The sequence below is a fragment of the Hyla sarda genome, chromosome 2, assembly GCF_029499605.1.
Source record: "Hyla sarda isolate aHylSar1 chromosome 2, aHylSar1.hap1, whole genome shotgun sequence".
NCBI classification, from domain to species: Eukaryota; Metazoa; Chordata; class Amphibia; order Anura; family Hylidae; genus Hyla; species Hyla sarda.
In genome coordinates this window covers 467,273,233-467,289,310 of record NC_079190.1, presented here as the reverse complement: position 1 = coordinate 467,289,310, position 16,078 = coordinate 467,273,233, and the positions used below count along the sequence as shown (strand labels likewise).

Sequence of the window (16,078 nt, the reverse complement as noted above, 5' to 3'; positions counted from 1 at the left end):
CAGAGGACTATTTAAGCTATCAAATGAGCAGAGAAGAGGCTCTTGTGGGAACGTCTCCCCTCTGACTAGAATCTCTTTCTTTTGGAGGCCACTCTATCTCTGAAGTGGACAAGTAAACCAAAGAAAAGTAGTAGTAATGTAACAATAATCAATGCTATGCTATGGCACAGCACTGTTCAGTGCAATGATTACTTGTAATAGTCTGCAATAAATAAATACGTTTAAGGGTAGGGTAACGTCTGCAGTATATTTGATGCCGTGCATGCTCTACTGTCCATCCCTAGAGTCGCAGTGCTTGCAGGCCTAGCTCAGGAAGCAGGTGGAGCTGCGCATGCGCATGTCAACTCGCAGATTACTGTGTGTCTGATGTAGCGGTGGCTTGCTGCTACGAGCAGACAAAATCAGGAATCTAGGAACAGGCAGTAGCGCATCCACGGCGTCAAATATGCTGCAGAAGTGCTATGTGTGACCCTACCCTAAAAGAGTTTATTAAAATATAAAATTAACCACTTTCATATAACAAGTTTAAATCACTCTGCTTTTCCCATTTTCCAAATAAATAAAAAATGTAAAGGAAAAAAAAAAAGCAGAGACGTATACAATCTATTAAAAACATAGGGGGAGGTTTATCAAAACCTGTCCAGAGGAAAAGTAACTGAGGTGCCCTTCAGAGGCTTCTTCAAAAATGAAAGAAAGAATCTGATTGGTTGCTATGGGCAACTGGTCAACTTTTCCTCTGGACAGTTTTCTATCTCCTATATTATGTAAATATCCTTTTCCCGATCCCACCAGGCCGGCTTTCCTTTACATGAGTATGATGAAATAAAGTGAAGTTGTACCCAGGTGAGTGCATTGAATACAGATGTCTCCATTTCTAATACATCTTGCACCCCTGTTCTCCATTTCTAATACATCTTGCACCCCTGTTCTCCATTTCTAATACATCTTGCACCCCTGTTCTCCATTTCTAATACATCTTGCACCCCTGTTCTCCATTTCTAATACATCTTGCACCCCTGTTCTCCATTTCTAATACATCTTGCACCCCTGTTCTCCATTTCTAATACATCTTGCACCCCTGTTCTCCAGACGTCACTATTCCCCGCTCGGGACATTCCCCCTGTATTTTGCATGACCTCATCTTCAGTAGTGTCATCTCATCTTTCTTCCTACCATCTCTATATCCTATATTATGTTTACTTACAATACGACGCGGAGAATAGAGTAAATGTAAAGAAATATATATATTAAATGCCAGGAATAAAAAATCCATCAGAAAGTCCCATCAGAACAAAAATGGTAGTGTAGTAAACCACCGGTGTATGGCGGGACCACGGGTGTAGCGGTGTTGGTGGTGGGGTCAGATGGTATTAACCCCGGGAGCAAGATGGTATTAACCCCTAGTGTTCGTGACGCCAGTGTGGTTTTAGGTTTCCGGAATACCACACACCCAGATCCTCTGCTATCCCAGTTGCTAGTAGTGAAATGAGAGTCCACAACCAGTTATGGTCAAATGTTACTGAGTATAAGACAGATGAAATTATCTTCACAGCTAAGGCCAGATTTCTCAAAGAGGTGGCAAGGGCCCAGAAGGACCTCGCAGCTTGCTGGACCAATACACTTGTAATTAACTTGACTTGAGATTGGACATGACTTGACTATATGCAGGACTTGACTATTTTCAGTGACAGCAGACATAGACTTGAGACTTACTGGAATGACTGTAGCTTTTGGGGTCTACCAGATGCTGATCACTTGCACTGAGATCTCTGGTGGTTGCTGTCTCAGTAAAGACTGATGGTACAAGAGAGAAGAGAACAGAGTTAATTGCAATGGCCGCCCCTTTATATAGTGGGGGGCTAGACTAAAACCCATTGGTCAAGCTGCGGGCCATAGGTTAAGCTGGTGCTCTCTGGGAGAACATGTGACAGCAAATCATGTGACTGCATAACATAACATGTGACAGACTCACAGGTCCTTGAGACCTCCCACAGGTCCTTTGTACTACCTATACATTAGGATACTGTCTAAGCATTAAAGGGGTACTCCCGTGGAATTTTTTTTTTTTTTAATCAACTGGTGCCAGAAAGTTAAACAGATTTGTAAATTACTTCTATTAAAAAAAAATCTTAAACCTTCCAGTACTTTTTAGGGGCTGTATACTACAGAGGAAATGTTTTTCTTTTTGGATTTCTCTTATGTCACGACCTCTGCTGCATTTCTCTTATGTCTGCTGACCTCTGCTGCCCATTTTAGGAACTGTCCAGAGCAGCATATGTTTGGATTTTCTCCTGCTCTGGACAGTTCCTAAAATGGACAGCAGAGGTCAGCAGAGAGCACCGCAGAGAAATCCAAAAAGAAAAACATTTCCTCTGTAGTATACAGCCCCTAAAAAGTACTGGAAGGATTAAGATTTTTTAATAGAAGTTATTTACAAATCTGTTTAACTTTCTGGCACCAGTTAATTAAAAAAAACTTTTCCACCGGAGTACCCCTTTAAGGTAAGATAAATAACATTATAGAAAGAGCAGGAGAGACCCTGCAGGGGAGCCCACAGGTCGCTGAGGGACTCAACTTGACAGGGCCTAAAGGTAGTACAGGACCATGTCCTGTACTGGGACATTACAGTTGCGATAAAAACTACAGATCATGCAAGCAAATGAAGTGGTAGTAGCCTCTTATACAGTGTTACCCAACCGGTGTGCCTCCAGCTGTTGCAAAACTACAACTCCCAGCATGCCTGGACAGCCTTCGGCTGTCCAGGCATGCTGGGAGTTGTAGTTTTGCAACGGCTGGAGGCAGACTTGTTGGAAAACACTGAGTTAATAGATAAAACATTACAGAATAAAGTTGACCTTCAATTATAATGGAGCTGCCCATCTGCAGGGATCCTTCTATGGAACTTACACCTGTATCTATAAAATACATTAATACGGAATGCGGTTGGTTTTCCTCAAGTTGCAGATGGTATATGGAAAGTCGGCCTTTATGACTTATCTTAGTTAATGAAAGGCGCATATCGGATGCAAAGTACCAGGCGAGGTGCCAGGAGGAGCGGTGATATGTTAAGATGTGCAGGGAAGGTAATGTACTCAGCAATTACGTCTTGAGTTATGTTGCCTACTTTCCGCGGCCCGGGCCGTGTTTGCATGGAAATGTCTGCGGTTGTGAATATTTACAGCGCTTACACGCTCATCTTCAAACGCCATATTGTAATTTTATTCATACATGCCCCGTCATCCCCATTGTTCTCCGCACGCAGGAATATTGATGCCGGGCGGAAATAAAGGGGTTGCTGGTTTTTCAATGATAATGGCGAACGTATAATGGGAACGAGCGGAGCAGCGGCCGCAGTGTGAGCGGAGAGCCACTTTACCTACTCCAGTCACTAGTACATGATTTGTTCTGTACATAAAAAGGATTTTCTTTCTCTGCTGAAATGGAATTTTAAGATTCTGCAAAAATATCATTAAAGAATCTTGGTTGCTTACAAAAAGTGATATAACTGGGACATTGGGGTTCTTGAGGTCCCGGTTTACCTTCCATCAGGTAGTGTAGATATAGGTTTGTGCACATTTCTGCTATCGATCTACAGCGGGTGAAATTAAAGGAGTACTCCGGTGCATTTTTTCTAACCTTATTTGCCCGGACTGCCAAGCAAAACAAAACAAAAACTTTAACTCACCTTCCTACGTTCCCCCTGTTGCGCTGATATCGATGTCCCGTTCTCCGGTCCTCGACTTCTTGCACTTCCTGTAAGTTGAAGAGTCACGTGACACTCAGCGTATCACCGGCCGCAGCAGTGTCCCCCTACGGCCGGTGATACTCTGAGCATCACGTGACTCTTCGACTTACTCGAAGTGGAAGAAGTCGGAGACCGGAGAACGGGGGAACGTAGGAAGGTGAGTTAAAGTTTGTTTTGTTTCGCTTGGCAGCCGGGGCACAGAGGGTTAAAAAAAATGCACCAGAGTACTTCTTTAATATGGAACACGTCAAAATTTTTCTCAGTAAATATTTTTTCTTTGAGACACCATTATCTGCTAATTCCAGGTCTTTTGAAGCTCTCCACAAGTGTTCTTGGCTCTTGGCCAACTCTTCTGAAAGAGAGCCCCCGGAGTAAACAGAATGGGAGGTGGCACAAGACAGGGGGCAGTAGGACGTGCAGGGAAGCAGGTTCTAGAGACGGGGGGGGGGGGGGGAGTACGTTATGTGGAGGGGGAAGGGGTATAAAAGGGGTAGACGGAAAGGGAGGAGTCAGTGGTCCAGAGAAATCGTGGAGAGTCCCGCCCGCCCTGGTTTGGGTGTGGTGGGGCATAGTAGTGTTGTCGCAGCAGAGGGAGATGGAGGGGGATTTTGGAGGCATGCTCGAGCGGTTGGCAGAGTGGTCTCTGAAGGTGGTGCCCTTGGGTCAGGTGAGGGTCGACCAAGGGCAAAGTAGGAGAGAGCAGAAGGAGAAGCTGCCTTCAGGTCCCCCTCCAGGCTGGTGCTATCTCAGGGGTTTGGGTTAATGTTTTGACTATGTTTTGGTTATGTAAATGTTAGGGGGGTAATGTTAACTTGGACAGCTGGAAAATGTTATTTATAAATAAATGTAAAATGTGTTATATTTATATATGGATATATATTTGGGAATATATATATATTGGTTATTTGTTTTGGTTAGTAAAATTGGGTCCGCTGTGGTCTTTGCACCACACCTATGTGTCTATAATTATTGGGAAAGGGGAGAATGGTAAGTGGGTAATGGGTGCAGGGCCAAGCGTAACTCTACGATCCCCCAGTCATGTTCTTCTCTCTCCTCTGTCAGAAATCTTGTGAGGAGCAGCTGGTCGAGGATAATTTATGAAATAATTGTCTTTCCCCTTCTGTATGATGACCCCAATAGTGCTCACTGGAACATTCAGAAGATTAGAAATGCGCTTGTAACCAACACCATTGTTATGTTTTACAACAATTAGGTTGTGAAGGTCTGGAGACGGCTCTTTGCTTTTAACCATCATGAGATGTGTTCTGTGTGACACCTTGGCAATGAGACCTTTATGTAGCTCAGTTGACACTGAACCAGCTGATATTAAAGGGGTATTCCAGGAAAAAAGTTATTTTTATATATCAACTGGCTCCAGAAAGTTAAACAGATTTCTAAATTACTTCTATTAAAAAATCTTAATCCTTCTAATAATTATCAGCTGCTGAAGTTGAGTTGTTCTTTTCTGTCTAACAACAGTGCTCTCTGCTGACATCTCTGCTTGTCTTGGGAACTGCACAGAGCAGAATAGGTTTGCTATGGGGATTTGCTTCAACTCTGGACATTTCCCGAGACAGGTGTCATCAGAGAGCACTTAGACAGAAAAGAACAAAAGAACTTCAGCAGCTGAAAAGTACTAAAAGGATTAATATTTTTTAATAAAAGTAATTTACAAATCTGTTTAACTTTCTGGAGCCAGTTGATATATAAAAAGTTTTTCCCTGGAAAACCCGTTTAATTTGCACAAGGGGCTGGATTGCTTTTTAGTTACTGATAGATTTCAGCTGTTGTCTTGGATTTCCATGCCTTTTGCACCTCCCTTTTTTTCATGTGTTCAATACTTTTTTTCCTTTGTCATTTCACACTATTACACATAATACTTCACCGGCGGGGTTACTGGCACTCTGACATCAGCGCCGCCGGCACTGCCCAGCTCATCAATATTCCTCCCCTCCCTCCACCTCTCCCTCTTCCCCCCACTCTGTAATGAAGAGGGAGAGGCGGAGGGAGGGGAGGAATATTGATGAGCTGGGTGGTGCTGCGGCCAGTAGCGCTGATGTCAGAGTGCCAGTAACCCCGCCGGTGCCAGTTAGCACCTAATTAACATATACAGAACAGCTGTCTCGCCCCTGCCATAGACTTGCATTGAGGGGGCGGAACGTGACATCACACGAGGGTGGAGCTGTGACATCACGATCACCGGCCCCGTCATCAGACCTGGAGCGGATGTTCTTGCGATCAGGCAAATTATCCCCTATCCTTTAGATAGGGGATAAGTTATCAGCACAGTAGTACCCCTTTAAGAACACAGCCAAAAGTATTCTTTTTTTTGGCTTTTTCATTATATCCTCCACGCTTTTAAACCTCTTGAGAATGCAGTAATTTAATTTTTTTTCCTTCCTTGCCTTTTAATAGCCATAACTCTTCAAATTTCCCACCTACAGAGCCACATGAGGGCTTGTTTTATGTGGGACCAATTGTACTTTGTAATGACATCACTCATTTTACAAAAAAAACCTATGGTGAAGTAAAAAAAAAAATGTGTGGGGGGAAAAATGTTGCCATTTTTTCGGGGGGTGGGTTCGTATTTACGTAATGCACTTTACAGTTAGAATGATTCTATCTTTATTTTGTAGGTAAATACGATTTCAAGGATACCTAATATGATATTGGTTTTGTTTATTTTACTGATTTAAAAAAAAAAAATGTTTTTTAATGAACTGGTGCCAGAAAATTATACAGATTTCTAAGTTACTTCTATTTAAAAATCTTAATCCTTCAAGTACTTATTGGCTGCTGTATGTGTGGTATGGCGGGGTGTGAGGTGCAGGGCAGATGTAATTACCCTAGGGGCAGATGGCATTAACCCCTTGTTCAAACAAAGAAAAAGGTGTATAGCCAGCTCACCGTTTGTAATGATTTGATCCTGACACTCGTAGCAATTGGTTCGGAAGCCCGGAGTAGAAGCCAAGCCGTTGTCCTGGTATAGATAGACCATAGAAGAAGAGGTTCCAGCTCCCGAAAAAATTATAAGTTTTAAAAGTCCAAAATTTATTCAGTCCATATTAAAATCAAAAAGGAAAAACACCCTGTGGGGGGTTTTTAACCACAGGGTGTTTTTCCTTTTTGATTTTAATATGGACTGAATACATTTTGGACTTTTAAAACTTATAATTTTTTCGGGAGCTGGAACCTCTTCTTCTATGATTAACCCCTTGTGTTCGTGATGCCAGGGCGTGGTTTATCCATAAACCACCTGAAGGTATACCGCTGGATCCTGGGCTAGGCATGGGGGCAATGAAGACACCGACGACAGTTGGAACAGTCAATGCAGTACAGCCAGGGCCCAAGGAGGTGACCAGTGACACAGAGGCCTTGCAGGATTGCTGGGACATGTAGTTTGACTTGTAGCCATGCTGGTTAGACAGATGACTTGACCTGACTGACTTGTGACTGTTAGTGATGATGCGAACATAAAATTTTTGGTTCGCGAACACGAACTTCCACAAATGTTCGCGAACCGGACGAACCGCCATTGACTTCAATGGGCAGGCGAATTTTAAAACCCACAGGGACTCTTTCTGGCCACAATAGTGATTTAAAAGTTGTTTCAAGGAGACTAACACCTGGACTGTGGCGTGCTGGGGGGGGGATCCATGGCAAAACTCCCATGGAAAATTACATAGTTGATGCAGAGTCTGGTTTTAATCCATAAAGGGCATAAATCACCTAGCATTCCTAAATTCTTTGGCATAACGTGCTTTAGCCCCCTTTGGGCAGCACATAGAGTCCCCCCTTTAGGCATCACATAGTTAGATCCCCCCTTTAGGCAGCACATAGATTCCCCCATATTAGGCAGCACATAGTTAGAGCCCCCCTTTAGGCAGCACATAGGTAGAGCCTCCCTTTAGGCAGCACATAGAGCCCCCTTTAGGCAGCACATAGTTAGATCCCCCCTTTAGGTAGCACATAGATTCCCCCATGTTAGGCAGCACATAGGTAGAGCCTCCCTTTAGGCAGCACATAGAGCCCCCCTTTAGGCAGCACATAGTTAGATCCCCCTCTTTAGGCAGCACAAAGATTCCCCCATGTTAGGCACCACATAGTTAGAGCCCCCCTTTAGGCAGCACATAGAGCCCCCCTTTAGGCAGCACATAGATTCCCCCATATTAGGCAGCACATAGTTAGAGCCTCCCTTTAGGCAGCACATAGAGCCCCCTTTAGGCAGCACATATTTAGATCCCCCCTTTAGGCAGCACATAGATTCCCCCATATTAGGCAGCACATAGTTAGTGCCCCCCTTTAGGCAGCACTGGTTTTATTTCACAGCCAAAAAAGGTATTTTTTTTATTTTATTTGAACAACTATCACACCAAATGTGATTTGCACTAGTGTGACAATGAGCAAAAAAGGTTGCCAGCGGAGTTCCCCTTTTAAGCAGAGGTCCCGAACCAGGGTGCCTCCTGCTGTTGCAAGACACACGGACTGAACTTATAGCCCATTTAATACTGTAGTTAATTGCTTGAAGGAAATTAAGTTTTACACTGGAGTACCCCTTTTAACCAGCGGTCCCCTCCCAACCAGGGTGCCTCCAGCTGTTGCAAGACACACGGACTGATATTTGAGCCCTGGGCTTTTTTGGGTGCTGTCCTTAAAGCAGATGTTACACTAGTGCGTTAGGAGTAAACTGGACCCTGAATACACCACCTAGCAGCAACCTAGCTATCGCTTTCCCTATTACAGCAGGAGCAGCTTCTCTGTCCCTCCACTTTCTAAGCCTGCAGCATGCCGAATTAAGGTAAAATGGCGTCCGTGCAGGAGGTAGGAGGGTCTGGAAGGGAGGGACTGCTGCTGATTGGCTGTAATGTGTCTGCTGACTCTGACTCACAGGGTCAAAGTTTACCGCAATGTTAAAGTATAGGGGGGCGAATCGAACTTCACATATGTTCTCCCGGCGATGCGAATGTGAACATGCTAAGTTCGCCGGGAACTGTTCGCCGGCGAACAATTCGCGACATCTCTAGTGACTGACAGGACAGTGACTTCAGCTTACTTGCACTTGACTTGTGGCTGCAGGACTAGCTCCACCCAGGGTTTATATGGGGAGACTAGCAGGGAGTCCATAGGTCACCTTTGGGGTCAGCTGGTCACTGGTTCCTCCTTGGTAACAATCACATGGTGCATTTTATTAAAGACACATCTTTTAAGATACAACATATATACACACCTTTTAATATACAACATATATAGAAATGGGGAAACAACTACAGGGGGCCCTGGGGACACTGAGGGACACTGCCTGACAGGGCAGGAAAGGTAAGGAGCAACACAATCCCATACTGGGCCACCACATATGCTTCAGAATTTTCAGAGCAAAAGCAAATCCCCATAGCAAAAAGAGCACTGTGGTCAGACTGGAAAGAACTACACAACTTCCTCTGGAGCATACAGCAGCTGATATGTACTGGAAGGATTAAGATTTCTAAATAGAAGAAATTTACAAATCTGTTTAAGTTACTGGCACCAGTTGAGTTGATTATCCCCCCCCCCCCCCCCTCTGGAGTACTCCGTTAAGTAATTTCATTTGGTTTCTGTCTGGAAAAGTATTGAACACAATAAAAGGGAGGTGCAAAAAGGCATGGAAAGCCAAGACAACAGCTTAAATCTATCAGTCATTAAAAAGCAATCTAGCCCCTGGACAGAAAGAGAAAACAGTCAAAGTAAAGATAAGGGATGACATCTAATACGAATGAGTAAAGCGGCAGGAGAGAATTTTTAAGGGAAGGAAGAAATATACTTCAGTCTCTTGCTAAAAGTGATGTACCTGAGGTACAGAGTTTTTGAGATGTTAAATAATGTGCCATGTTGCCCATGTTGTGGTGATGGTCCATATTTCTCCACACTTCTGCTGTTGGCCAGCATACACTAGAAAGAAGAAAATAATCCATCACATTGAAACCTTTTTGTTCTTTTGTAAGCCAGTGCCCGAGCTGCCTGACTGCTTTCAGCTGAATAAAGGTTTGGCGGACTGTTATTAAAAGTATATATTGCCTTAAAGGGGTACACCGGTGGAAAACAAATGTTTTTTAAATCAACTGGTACCAGAGAAAGTTAAACAGATTTGTAAATTACTTCTTTTTAAAAATCTTAATCCTTCCAGTACTTATCAGCTGCTGTTTGCTCCAGAGGAAGTTGTATTTCTTTCTGGAATTCATTTCAGTCTGACCACAGTGCTCTCTGCTGACACCTCTGGATGAGAGAGAAAATAACATTTACACACAATGAAGGAAAAAAAATTTTTTATCCCCTGTTCAAAATAAACCTACCAATAAAATTTTTGTCAGTGAGCAAACGAACAAAATCAGCAGGTGATCAGTGCTTAAAGGAGTTATATGGTGAAAATGTTTTAAAAAACAAAACAAAAAAACACATTCCCAAACTGCCCAAAAAATAAAAGCTATACTTACCTCTGACTCGGTTCCTGTGGTCTCCAGTAACGCTGCTCCTGATTTCCAATGTGCTTCCTGGTGCTGGGGCCCAACATGTCAGAGTGCCACTCAACCAATCACTGGCTGTTAGTACAAAACTGGGGCCAGTGATTGGCTGAGCAGGACTCTGACACATTGAATCTGAGCAACAGGAATTGAGGCAGAGCGGAGACTGGGAGCAGTGATACTGGAAGAAGGTAAGTATAGTTTTCAGCTGGAGGGGCAATTGTGCTCTGTTCAAGTAGATGAGACTGGCAAACAGGACCGGGTACAGAAACCCGGTACAGAAAATATATATATTATTGTGCAGGTGTAAACAAGGAAGGAAATGCAGCAATCACTGGAACGCTTCTCTTTGGAGATCAGTGGGTGCCTTATCCTAGCTCCTTGAAAACCTCTGTAAGAAGATAGTACAATATTTCCCAACTAGGGTGCCTCCAGCTGTTGCAAAACTACAACACCCAGCATGCCCAGACAGCTGGAGGCACCCTGGTTGGGAAACTCTGCTTTAGGCTACGTTTCAACTTTTTTTTTTGCGTTTGCGCTGTGGCCAGATGTTAGCTGTACATCAATGAGAAATCGCAAAATTCTTTTTTCACTTTGCATTTTTTAGTTTGCTGTTTTTTTAATCCTTTTTGCATGTTGAGCCTATGGTGGGTTTTTTTTTCCCCCTGAAATCGTGGAGTTTTTCTTCCATAGAAGTCTATGGGAGTAAAAAAAAACTTTGGCATTTTTGCAGGCGGTTTTTATTCCTTTTTTGACTTTAGCGATCCAAAAAAGTGATGGAGATACCTTTTTAATAACATTTTGTAGGGTACCATTAAAAAAAAAAAAAAAGATACAGTAGTGATGTAAAAAATTATATCTAATGAAGTTAGATTTATGTGGGCGGGCAGGGACCCAAAAATGTAGCCGACAATAATAAAAATGTGATGTGTGTGTGTTTTTCACCTTTTTTTTTTTCTTTCTTTTTTTAGGTAGCACTACTACTCCCAGCATGGAACAGTGTGTTTTATGCTGGGGGTAGTAGTACTACCTAAAAAATAAAATAAAGTAAACACACACACACACTTTATTAAAAATTACTAAAAATGTTGTTATAAAAATAAAATTTCCATCACTACTGCATCCTTTTTTTTTTTCTTTTTTTGGTATCCAACAAATTTTGAAAAAACATCAAAAGGGGCCAAAAATGCAATTTTCACTCAAAGGCAAAAAATGCAAGAAAAGAACGCCAAACACAGGAAAATGCTGTGGTGTTTTTTCTGGCGTTTTGTTTCTTGCACATTCAATAGCAAATGGTTCCTTCACATAACAATAGTGTAACTTCCAGATGTAAATTCAAACACATAGCCGCTTCAGGTAAATGGTGTTATCGTACACTCTATGCACCTACTTCATAAGATATACCTGGGCTGTATTCGGCGAGAACGTATCACCAGATAGACGTGTATTCACATAGAATTACTCACGACCACTACGTTCAGGTCTTCTTGCAGATTTCTTTGTTTTATTTGCATGATTATCCATACATTTCATTCACATTCGATGGGTACATAATATCTTTATTCAGGGTACGATGATACACATCCCAGACAGGTAAGTTGACAAATACCTCCGCTCCAGCCTGCCGAGCTATGTTGCGGGGAACAACCCCTTAACCCCTTCCCGCTATAGGATGTATGCATACGTCCAATCATCCGACACATTTGCGCAATTGGACGTATGCATACGTCAGAGCGATCTCCGGCACTGCCGCGGGCAGCGCAGGAGATTGACGACGGGACGCGGCTGTCAATCATAGCCGGAGTCCCACCGCAGCTGCCGGAGCCGTGATCGCGCCGATCCCGGCAGCATTAACCCCATAGATGCCGTGATCAATCCTGATCACGGCATCTATGGTGTTGACAGGGAGAGCGCTCTCCCCCTGTTCTCCAACGGCGGCGCCGCGATACAATCGCGGGTCGCTGTTGGTTGCTATGGCAGCAGGAGGTCAGATCATGTCCTCCTGTCTGCCTGCTATGGAAGCCTGTGAGATCCAGCCAGAGGCTGTAGTGTGTGCAGCTCATCAGGTCATACTATGCTGCAGTACAAATGTATTGCAGCATAGTATAACCTGTAAAAGGTGTAAAAAATAAAATAAAAAGTTCTTCAATAAAAGTAAGTGTAAACATTTTTTTTAAATGCCCCTTTCCCAATAAAAGCCCTGTATTATCACCAAAAAGGATCAAAAACACAAATCATATACATAATAGGTATTGCTACGTCCATAATGACATGTACTATAAAACTATAATGTAAATTATACCGCACGGTGAATGCCGTAAAAAAAACATCAAAAAAGCACAACATTCGCCAATTTTTGTACATATAGCGGAATAAAAAAGATCAAAAGGTAGCACGTAGCACAAAAATGATACCAATAAAAAGTACAGCTCATCCCACAAAAAATAAGCCCTCACTCAATGGCGTCGGACGAAAAATAAAAAAAGTTACGGCTGTTGGAAAATGAATGGCAGAAAAAGCATTTTGCTCAGAAAAGGAAAAAGAACATAGAAAGCGATATAAAATGGGAATCGCCATAATCGTACCGACCCAGAGAATAAATATAACATCACTTTTACCGCACAGTGTACACCTTAAAAAAAATGCCAGAATTTTTCCAGTTTTTCACAATATTTTGAAGTTTTTCACAAAAAATGCTTCATGTGTCAACAAAAATGCACCAGATATATAAAGTACAATATGTCACGAAAAAACTATCTCAGAATTGCTCTGCTCAGAAAAAGCGTTCTAAAGTTATTACCATTTAAAGAGATACATGTGAAATTTTAAAAAAGAGCCTGGTCATTGAGGTAAAAAAATGGGTCCGTCCTTAAGAGGTTAAAGGGGTTCTCCACCATGAGGTGATTTTAGTGAGTACCTGTCAGACAGTAATGGACATGCTTAGGAAGGATCTGTGCTTGTCTTGGGGATAAATGGCTATGTTGTGAGATTACCATAACACTGTGGCTAGCTTTTTGTGAACTGATATTTCCTGTTTGACTTTTCTTTTTTGACTGCAAATCCCACAATTCCATTTTCCTCCCTCCCACACATCAGCCACCCCACGCATTGAAACAAAAGACCTGTGGTTTTTAATCAGGGTGCTTACAGCTGTTGTATTAGTTGAAGATTGCTCTCTCCACCCATTGAAGCAGACAGGCTCCCTCTCATCAGCTGACTAGTGAGTCAGGTCTTGGCCGCATTGCAACCTGGGAAAAATCTGAGACAACAGTCATTTTGTATGCTGTTAAAAATAAATATTGGAGTGAAATCACAGAAGAATTGTGAGAAAACCATCACACACAGGTACAGACACTATATTATGAACTACACTAACTTTACAGCCCCTGTAGCACAGTCAGATCCTGGAATACCCCTTTAATATTGTGCATGATTAAGGGGTTGTTCCCCGCAACGTAGCTCAGGTATAACTTATGAAGTTTTTTTTTTGTGTTTTTTTGGGCCACAAAAAAAAACCAAGTAGATACTTAGCCTTAGTGAAATGAGAAAAGTTTCAGAACCCTTATAGACTTTTGGATATTGTGACTTAGCAGAACACCATCAGTCATAGTGTAATAAAAGTTTAACAAAATACCATTCCGCCTTAACTGCATCTTCATTGCTATTAAAGCTCCAAATTATTGCCTTTATAATGTCAGAGCGATTGTTAAAAGTACAGTCTGGATTGAGCACAAGCCTTGAATCATGGAAAGGTTATATAAAAGTGAGAGCTGATGTACAAAGAGATAAATTCTAGATGGCAGCCAGGAGGATTTTGTAGCCACATGACCCAGGGGCACACCGATTGCGCCCTTCCTTGGTTTTATTGATCAATCCGTTGCAGTTTGTTAACATGTCCTCCATATTGCATTGATTTATTAGCCGCTACGATGAAGCCGCCTCTTCGGTGACCTTTCACCTTTCTTTTCTTCTTGAACTCCCCAGGCTGCTTATGGAACTTTTTTCTTTTTAGTTGGTATATCATCTTATTAGAGAGCCCCGGATAGTATCAATTAGACATTCTTCATTACACTCAGGATACGTAACCCTTATCTGCCGCAGGATGGACATGAAAGAGTTTCCAAGATTGTCAGATGGTATTTGTATCATTGAAATGTAGATTAGGTACATGGAGATACATAGTTACAGAGTTTATAAGGTTAAAAAAAGACAAGACTCCATCAAGTTCAACGTATAACCCTAATGAGTCCCTACTGTGTTGATCCAGAGGAAGGCAAAAAAATAAAATAAAAACCCTGAGGCTAAGTTTCCACTTGTTTTTTTTTTTTTTTCTGGCAGTTTTTGAGCCAAAGCCAGAAGAATATTCAAAAGGAATGGGAAATATAATGAAGGACTGACACTTCTCCTCCCTTATGGATCCACTTTTGACTTTGGCTCAAAAAATGCAGTGGCAGTATTCCAAAAACTGCCAGAAAAAAAAACCAAGTGGAAACTTAGCCAATGGCTGATGCCTCAATATGGTCTCAGAATAAATCCCTAGATCAACGTTCTATCCACATAAATCTAGTATCCATAACCTGTAATGTTATTACTCTCTAAAAAAACATTCAGGCCCCCCTTAAACTTGTTTATGGAGTCAGACATCACAACATCATGTGACAGAGAGTTCTATAGTCTCACTGCTCTTACAGTAAAGAATCTCTGTCTGTGATGATGCTGAAACCTTCTTTTCTCTAGACGTAGAGGATGCCCCCTTGTCATAGTTACCGGCCTAGGTATAAAAAGAAAGATCTCTGTACTGTCCATTCATATATTTATATGTTGTGATATGTTGTCCCTAAGACGTATTATATTCAAACTAAATAACCCCAAGCTTGATAACCTGTTGTGGTGTCCCAGTACAGGACATGGTCCTGTACCCTCCCTAACTCCCCTCAGGAACAGTATCTGCAGTCTATAGGGCTCTCCTGCAGGGTTCTCCCCTTTGATCACCTTCTATTGTCTCATATAAATGCATTGTATATATTGTGTATGCATTGTCAATATGTATAAAGTTTGTTCAAATTTGTACAGAAGTGTTAGTCATGTGAAGCACTGTCATGTGTCATACCCAGAGTTCCTTGGGAACAGGACCCACAGGTTTTGCAACCAATGGGCTTTAGTCCACCCTCCTTAGTATATAAGGGGCTGTAGTCTCTAAACTCGCTCTCTTATCTCCTGAATTTCAGCCAAGCAGAATACCTGTACTATCTAAATTCATCTCATCTAGGCCAAAGCCTAAAGAACCTACAGCCACCTCAAAACGTACCAAGCTCTATCTACAATTCTAGTCACTACTACTCAACTCAAGAATAATATTAGTAGCACAGTGACCTGCATACATATTCTCAATATTACAAGTCCCAGCAAGCCTGCGAGGTATGCTGTGTCACGGTTGCCTCTAGAGGAACTGCATAACTGTAAAGACTGTTTCTTAAGAATTACAAGTAAAAATTCCAGTTCTAGCATAATTCCTGCTGTGGACATTCCTTTATTGAAAAACTTTTGGGTTGGTTGACGGCGGTGACAATACCGGAATAATCACAACCTGGCGTCACAAACTTTAAGGGATTAACAACATCTTGCCCCCCAGGGTTAATACCACCAGACCCTGCTACACTATAGCAACACCCCAGCTCACCATACTGTCTTGGTCCTATAAACCTCCCATACTATTAATTATCCTTGTCACCCTCCTCTGCACCCTCTCCAGTTCGGCCATGTCCTTCTTACATACAGGTGCCTACAATACTCCGTATGTGGTCTGACTAGTGATTTACACAGAGGCAAAACTATGTCC

General features: G+C 42.3%; 1 long non-coding RNA gene across 1 annotated transcript in view; it reads left to right on the top strand.

Annotated features, from left to right (window-relative positions):
• Nucleotides 1-786: 786 nt before the first annotated feature.
• Nucleotides 787-16,078, top strand: part of LOC130358069 (uncharacterized) — a 58,110-nt gene continuing 42,818 nt past the window's right edge. Inside the window, exon 1 of the long non-coding RNA XR_008889399.1 lies at nucleotides 787-843. This is a non-coding gene — a long non-coding RNA (uncharacterized LOC130358069). The remainder of the gene's footprint in view (nucleotides 844-16,078) is intronic.